The 6723-nt window shown below is 43.5% G+C and overlaps 1 pseudogene; it reads left to right on the top strand.

Moving 5' to 3' along the window:
• Positions 1–1622: 1622 nt before the first annotated feature.
• On the top strand, positions 1623–4054 carry LOC121437804 (annotated as a pseudogene).
• Positions 4055–6723: the final 2669 nt, after the last annotated feature.

The raw sequence follows: 6723 nt of genomic DNA, 5'->3' as shown, positions 1-6723 counted from the left end.
TCAGATGTATCTCTGAGTTCAAGATCAACCTCATTCACAAAGAAGCCAGATCGAGGACAGATAGAACTACATAGAGAAACCCTGGAGAGAGAGAGACAGAGAGAGGGGGGGGGGGGGAGAATTAATTGTCAAAGGAGACAAAGTGGGAAATTATATTAACTCTATCTGTTGTTCCTAGATTAGATATTTGCAAAAAGTAGAAGATACCACTTTCAAAGGAAGTAACAGGCTTGCAGGGTGATCCCCTCTACCCTTCCCCCTTCTTTTTCCTGGGGACTCCTGGAACCTTGCAGCAGATCCAGCTTTCCCCTCCTCCAACACCTCTGTGTTAGCAACCTATACCTACAAAAGCTCTCTAACTGGGACCCTAGTGGACTTGGGTAGGTGACTTCCACTCTCCCACTCCCTGAGCACCCCATCTCTTGATGTAGTCAGGTACATTTGGCTCTTTCCTGGAGCCCCTCTCGCACATTTTACATAACCCACCTCTATTACCCTTTGCCACTCACCAACCTTCAGAAGCACTGTCTACCAGGAAACCCACAGCCTCCACCCTCTCCTAAAGTCAAGAGAGGCCAACAGAAACCAAACAACAAAGACCCGAAATCAACATCTAAAGTCATGTCGCTCATCACAAACCCAGAGGCCTAGGCACCAGTGTGAAAACACAAGGACTTCAAAGCAGCAATTATGAATATGTTCAAGGACCTTAAAGAGGAAATGAAAAAATTCTCATCAAAGTCTATGAAAATACAAAGGTAAAGTCAAGGATGTGATGAAAACAGCTCAAGACATGAAAGTTGAGATGGAGTTGCTAAAGCAAAGCCAAACAGAAAGGAAACTAGAAATGAAAAACCTTGGGAAGTGAAACTAAAACCTCAGAGCACAAAACATGGAAGAGGGAGTCTCCAGTGCTGAAGACAAGGTAGCCTCAGTCATAGAAAGTATAATATCTCCACACAGCTCAGCGACCTTTGCTGGGTGACTAGGCATGGTGCTTGTGACAATTTCTGTCCTCCCCAGAGTTCTAGCATTCTAATGTCCATCTCACCGTGCAATTGCATCTGTAAAACTGCATGTGGCACTGGAGCGTTAGCATTCTCACCTGTCCTTGCCAGAGACTGCTTTTTTTTTTTGGTAATTTAGAAATTGTTGCCTGGTTGTTTTGGTGCACACTTTTAATCCCAGCACTCAGTAGACAGAGGCAGGCAGATCTCTGTGAGTTCTAGGCTAGCATGTTCTATCCAGTGAATTTCAGACAGGCTCCTATAAATAGAAACTCTGTCTCAGAAAAGGAACGAAGCAAGGAAGGAAGGAAGGAAGGAAAAAAGGAGAACGGAAAGAGGGAAGGAAGGAGGGAGAGAGAAAGAAAGAAAAGGAAAAAATTGCTTCCCAATAACAAAATGACATATTGTCATTTTTTAAAACTGTATTGACAAAGCAAAGACTAGAAATACTTTGTTCTTTTCTGAATCAAAGTACTTTGTCAGAAGTGTGTGTGTGTGTGTGTGTGTGTGCACAATCAGAGAGAGGGGGAGGGAGAGAAAGAGAGAGACAGAAAGACAGACAGAGAAAGACCTGTAAAGGCTGGAAGGCTAGAAACCATGATGAGCAGATAGCACATGTCACCATTTTCCTTTTTTATTGCTAATGAACCCAAGCCCCTGCTGATCCAGAAACAGCAAAGAATACAGCAGGGAGCTGGGCTTAGGGTGGAAAGGAACAGGAATCATGTGGACTCCTTGGGTGATTTCTTGACTCTGACAGAGTGTTGTCTGTGCTTAGATACCCAGAAGCTGTTGGAGGCCTGTGTTCGGGCTAGTGTACCAGCCTTCAACTACACCAGCTCGGTTGAGGTTGCAGGGCCCAGCTCCTACAAGGAGATCATACTGAATGGCCATGAGCAAAAACAACGTGAAAATAAATGGTCTGATCCATACCCATACAGCAAAAAGATGGCTGAGAAGGTAGTGTTGGCAGCCAATGGTTGCACCCTGAAAGATGGTGGCACTTTGCATACTTGTGCCTTAAGACCCACATATATTTGTGAGGAGGGAATCTCATTCCTTTCTGAGGCAATGATCAGGGCCCTCAAAAATAATGCTATTCTGGACATTACTGTCAAATTCTCCACAGTCAACCCAGAATACGTGGGCTATGTAGCCTGAGCACACATTTGCCAGGGACCACCAAGAAGTCAACAAACATTCAAGGACAGTTCTACTACATCTCAGATGAAACTCCTCACCAAGGCTGTGATGATTTAAATTACACTCTGAGCAAGGGCTGGGGCCTCTGCCTCAATTCCAGTTGGAGCCCTCCTCTATCCCTGCTGTGCCAGCTTGTAGTGAGGAGCAGCGGGCCACTTCCTGCCACCCAGCTCCCGGCCACCTGGCTAGCTTATGCCCCAAAATAACAACACACAAATAGTATTCATTTAAACACTGCTTGGCCCATTAGTTCTAGCCTCTTATTGGCTAGTTCTCACATCTTGATTAAACCATTTCTAATAATCTGTGTAGCACCACGAGGTGGTGTCGTACCGGGAAATATTCTGCATGTCTGACCTGGTGGCTGGCTCCATTGCGTATGACTGGAGAGAAGAGGCATGGCGTCTGTCTGAAGTGCCTTACCTCACTGCCTTCTTCCTCCCAACATTCTGATCTGTCTTCCCCACCTACCTATGTTCTGACCTATCAGGCCAAGCAGTTTTCTTTATTAATCAACCAATGAAACAACAGATAGATAAAGACCCTTCTGCATCACCAGCTCCTGTTCTTGGCTGACTTTCCTTGGAAAGGAGTCAACATAGTTCATCAGGGAAACAGTTTTGGAAGCCTTCATGTTCCCTCTGAATCCTGTAGTCTATGCCAATTAGTCAGAGGAACAGCAGAGCTCCAGATTATGGGTTGCTGCTTCCTGATAGAACCCCCTTAGGTTTCCTGGCTTCCATCCCCTACCCAGTCCCACATGTGATACTCTACAGAATCAAGAGAAATTTTGAGGAACACCTGGGATGCCATATTTGCCTTAACAAATGATCCTAGTCAGAAGATGTTCTCAGTCTCTATTTCAGCTGTAGAGGGCTATCCTCTGAGCCAAACAATAGCCATCTTTCCAAGTTTCACTGTTCCTAAATGCAGATCATTCCACCTGGACTAGTCAACCATTGACATGGTTTTGCAAAAGAAGGGGAAGGAAGGATCATGGGCCCCATCTCTGAGTGTCCAGTCACTCTATATGATCTACTGTATGCAATTCTATTCTAATTTCATGTGACCTCGAGGAAGGGCTAGGGTAGATAGGACTAGAGAGTGGAGAGATCGTGTGATTGGTTATGAGAAAAGTTCTCACATGATGCCAGGAATGTACAGACTTTCTAGTGTAGCCTTCTGCAGGAAGCATCCACACTCCTGTAAGTAGTCACCTCTTTGTCCTGTTCATTACCACATTTGCACAGACAGAAAACAGATGAAAACAAAATTGGAAGTCATAGCATGTGAACAAAAGATCTGTAAAGTTTTAAAAAAAAAGACTCCAAAAGTACCACTGAGTTTGTTTTGTGTTGGTTAACTACTGGTGGACATGAGGCTTGCCCTTCAGTATGCTTTGTAGACCCAATGAGACTCCAAAAAACAATTTTTTTCTTTGTGATTCATTATTAATTGGAGATAAATTCTGGTTTAGGGAAGGGGTCTCTGTCTATTTCCACTCTCAGCACCGATGCTCAGTCAGGCTTAGACCGGTGTAGCCCTGTGGCTACTGCATAGTGTCTATGACTTCGCATGAGTGTGAGCCCTGCTGTGTCTAGAAGGCCTTGTTTCCCTGATGTCTTCCATTATCTCTGGCTCTTAACATCTTTCAACCTCCTCTTCTGCACAGTTCCCTGAGTCCTGAAGGGAGGGACTTGTTGAAAACAACCCATTTAGGATTGAGTGTTCCAAGGTCTCTCACTCTCTCTGCTTCTCATCCAGCTGTTAATCTCTGTATTCATTTCCATCCACTGCAGGATGTAGCTTCCCTGATGATGGCTGAGCAAGCCACTGATCTATGAGCATAGCAGAAGTCATTAGGACTCATTTTATTGCCACATTTCATTAACAGAAGAATATTTGGATTCTCCTAGGTCCCTGGTCTATCTAGCCTCAGGTTCTTGGGCATTTGTGTGGTATCAGGCATGGGTTCTATCTCACAGAGCAGGCCTCCACTGTTGAGTACAGGGTGCTGTGAAACCATCTTCGTACAATGCAAATACACATCACTCTCATTGTAAGTGAAAAGCTGATTGGTCAGTAGCTGAACAGGAAGAGATTGATGAAACTACCTAACACAGAAAGGAAGATGAGAAGAGGAAGGACGGAATCTGGAATTGTGAGCAGTTGCAGAGAGAAGCAAGATGGACATGCTGTACTAAGAAAAGTTACCAAGTCATGTGGAAAGCATACTGTAGTGTGACTCCACTAGAGTCTCATAAAGGTTCTCAAGAATGGACTTAGGGAGTCTGTTTGGGTGCCAGGACGGTTGCTGGGGGCAAAGGGCAGTAGGGGTTCCTTAGTTTTGGTAGCCTGCCTGCACAAAGGTAGGCCCTTTGTCAGTGAGGTCCCTGATGAACCGGGAACCTGGTTCCAGAAGACCAATCTGAGTGGAGAGTGTGTTCTTGACCTACGGCAAGAGCCAGAAAATGGAATAGGGACATTCTCAGACCCCCTTGACTCCCTGATCATTCTGCAGGGGCTGCTCCACTCTGCTGGGTCTGCTCCCCTCTGCTAGGACCTCTCTCTCGCTAGTCCATCCCAGCTTGCACCCATGAACCTCCTCCCTTCTTCCTCCCTTCTGCGGGGCCGCGGGATCAGCCAGCTCAACCCATTTGGGCACTGGGAAAGGTGGTGGGGACAAAGGGTGGTGGGAGTTCCTTTGCTTTGGTAGCCTGCCTTCAGAAAGGTAGGCCTTGTGTCAGTGAGGTTACTGGCCAGCATAAGAACATGATCCTGTTTCAAAGACCCATTGGATAGCATTTGTAGGAGGAGATGGGCGGGAGCCAAGGCAAGAATTTTTCCATCAATCTGAAAAACAATGTGAAAACACCAGAACCCAATGATCTTACAACAGAAGGACTTGAACACCCTAATCCAGAAGAAGTGGAAAAAATTGACTTTATCAAAGCAATAGAGTCCCTTAAACAGCATGTAAAAAATGCCCTGATAGATATGGATGGGAAGTATAACAAAAAGTTTGAAGAAATGAGTAAATACATAAATGATACGCTGGGAAACCAAGAAAAAATGATCAAACAAGTAATAGAAACGGTTCAAGAATTGAAAACTGAAATGGAAGCAAGGAAGAAAACACAAACCGAGGGCCGGCTGGATATGGAAAATCTAGGTCAACGAGCAGACACTACAGAAACAAGTATAACCAATAGAATACAAGAGATAGAAGAAAGAATCTCAGATTCTGAAGACACCATGGAAAAAAATAAACACACTGATCAAAGAAAACAGCAAATCCAACAAATTCTCATCACAAAACATTCAGGAAATATAGGACACAATAAAAAGACCAAATCTAAGAATAATAGGGATAGAGGAAGGAGAAGAATTACAGCTCAAAGGCCCAGAAAATATATTTGACAAAATTAAGGAAGAAAACTTTCCCAACATAAAGAAAGATATTCCTATGAATATTCAAGAAGCATACAGAACACTAAATAGACTGGATCAAAAAAAAATCCCCTCGCCATGTAATAATCAAAACACAAAACATACAGATTTAAGAAAGAATATTAAGAGCTGCAAAGGAAAAGGGGAAAGTAACCTATAAAGGTAAACCGATCAGACTTACACCAGACTTCTCTATGGAAACCATGAAAGCCAGAAGGTCCTGGTTAGAGGTACTGCAGAAACTAAGAGACCATGGATGCAAGCCCAGACTACTATACCAAGCCAAGCTATCATTCACTATCAATGAAGAAAACAAAGTATTCCAGGATAAGAACAAATTAAAACAATACGTAGCCACAAATCCAGCCTTACAGAAAGTAATAGAAGAAAAATCACAACTCAAGGAATCCAGCATTGCAAACACTGCCCACAATAACTCACACATCTAGTGACTCTTCACCAGCACACTCAAAGAAGGGAAACACACAAACTCTACTACCAAAAACAATAACAATAACCGGAGTCAGCAACCACTGGTCACTAATATCACTTAATATCAATGGTCTCAATTCACCTATAAAAAGGCACAGGCTAAGTGATTGGATACAAAAACAAGATCCAACATTCTGCTGTTTACAAGAAACACATCGCAACCACAAAGACAGGCACCTACTCACAGTAAAGGGCTGGGAAAAGGCTTATCAAGCAAATGGACCTAAGAAACAAGCAGGTGTGGCCATACTAATTTCTAACAATGTTGACTTCAAACTTAAATCAATCAGAAGAGATGGAGAGGGACATTTTATACTCAAATCAGGAACAATTCATCAAGATGAAGTCTCAATCCTGAATATCTATGCCCCTAATATAAAAGCACCCACTTACGTAAAAGAAACATTGCTAAAACTCAAGCCAGTCATCAAACTGCACAAACTAATAGTAGGAGACTTCAACACTCCTCTCTCACCAATGGACAGGTCAATCAGACAGAAACCTAACAGAGAAATAAGAGAATTAATGGAGGTAATGAAGCAAATGGACTTAACAGACATCTATAGAACAT

This window comes from Microtus oregoni, unplaced genomic scaffold (assembly GCF_018167655.1).
Source record: "Microtus oregoni isolate MIOR12 unplaced genomic scaffold, Mior012 000054F_ref0000373, whole genome shotgun sequence".
Taxonomy (NCBI): Eukaryota; Metazoa; Chordata; class Mammalia; order Rodentia; family Cricetidae; genus Microtus; species Microtus oregoni.
Note: the sequence above shows the minus strand (reverse complement) of the source record. Positions and strands in the feature narration are given on the sequence as shown.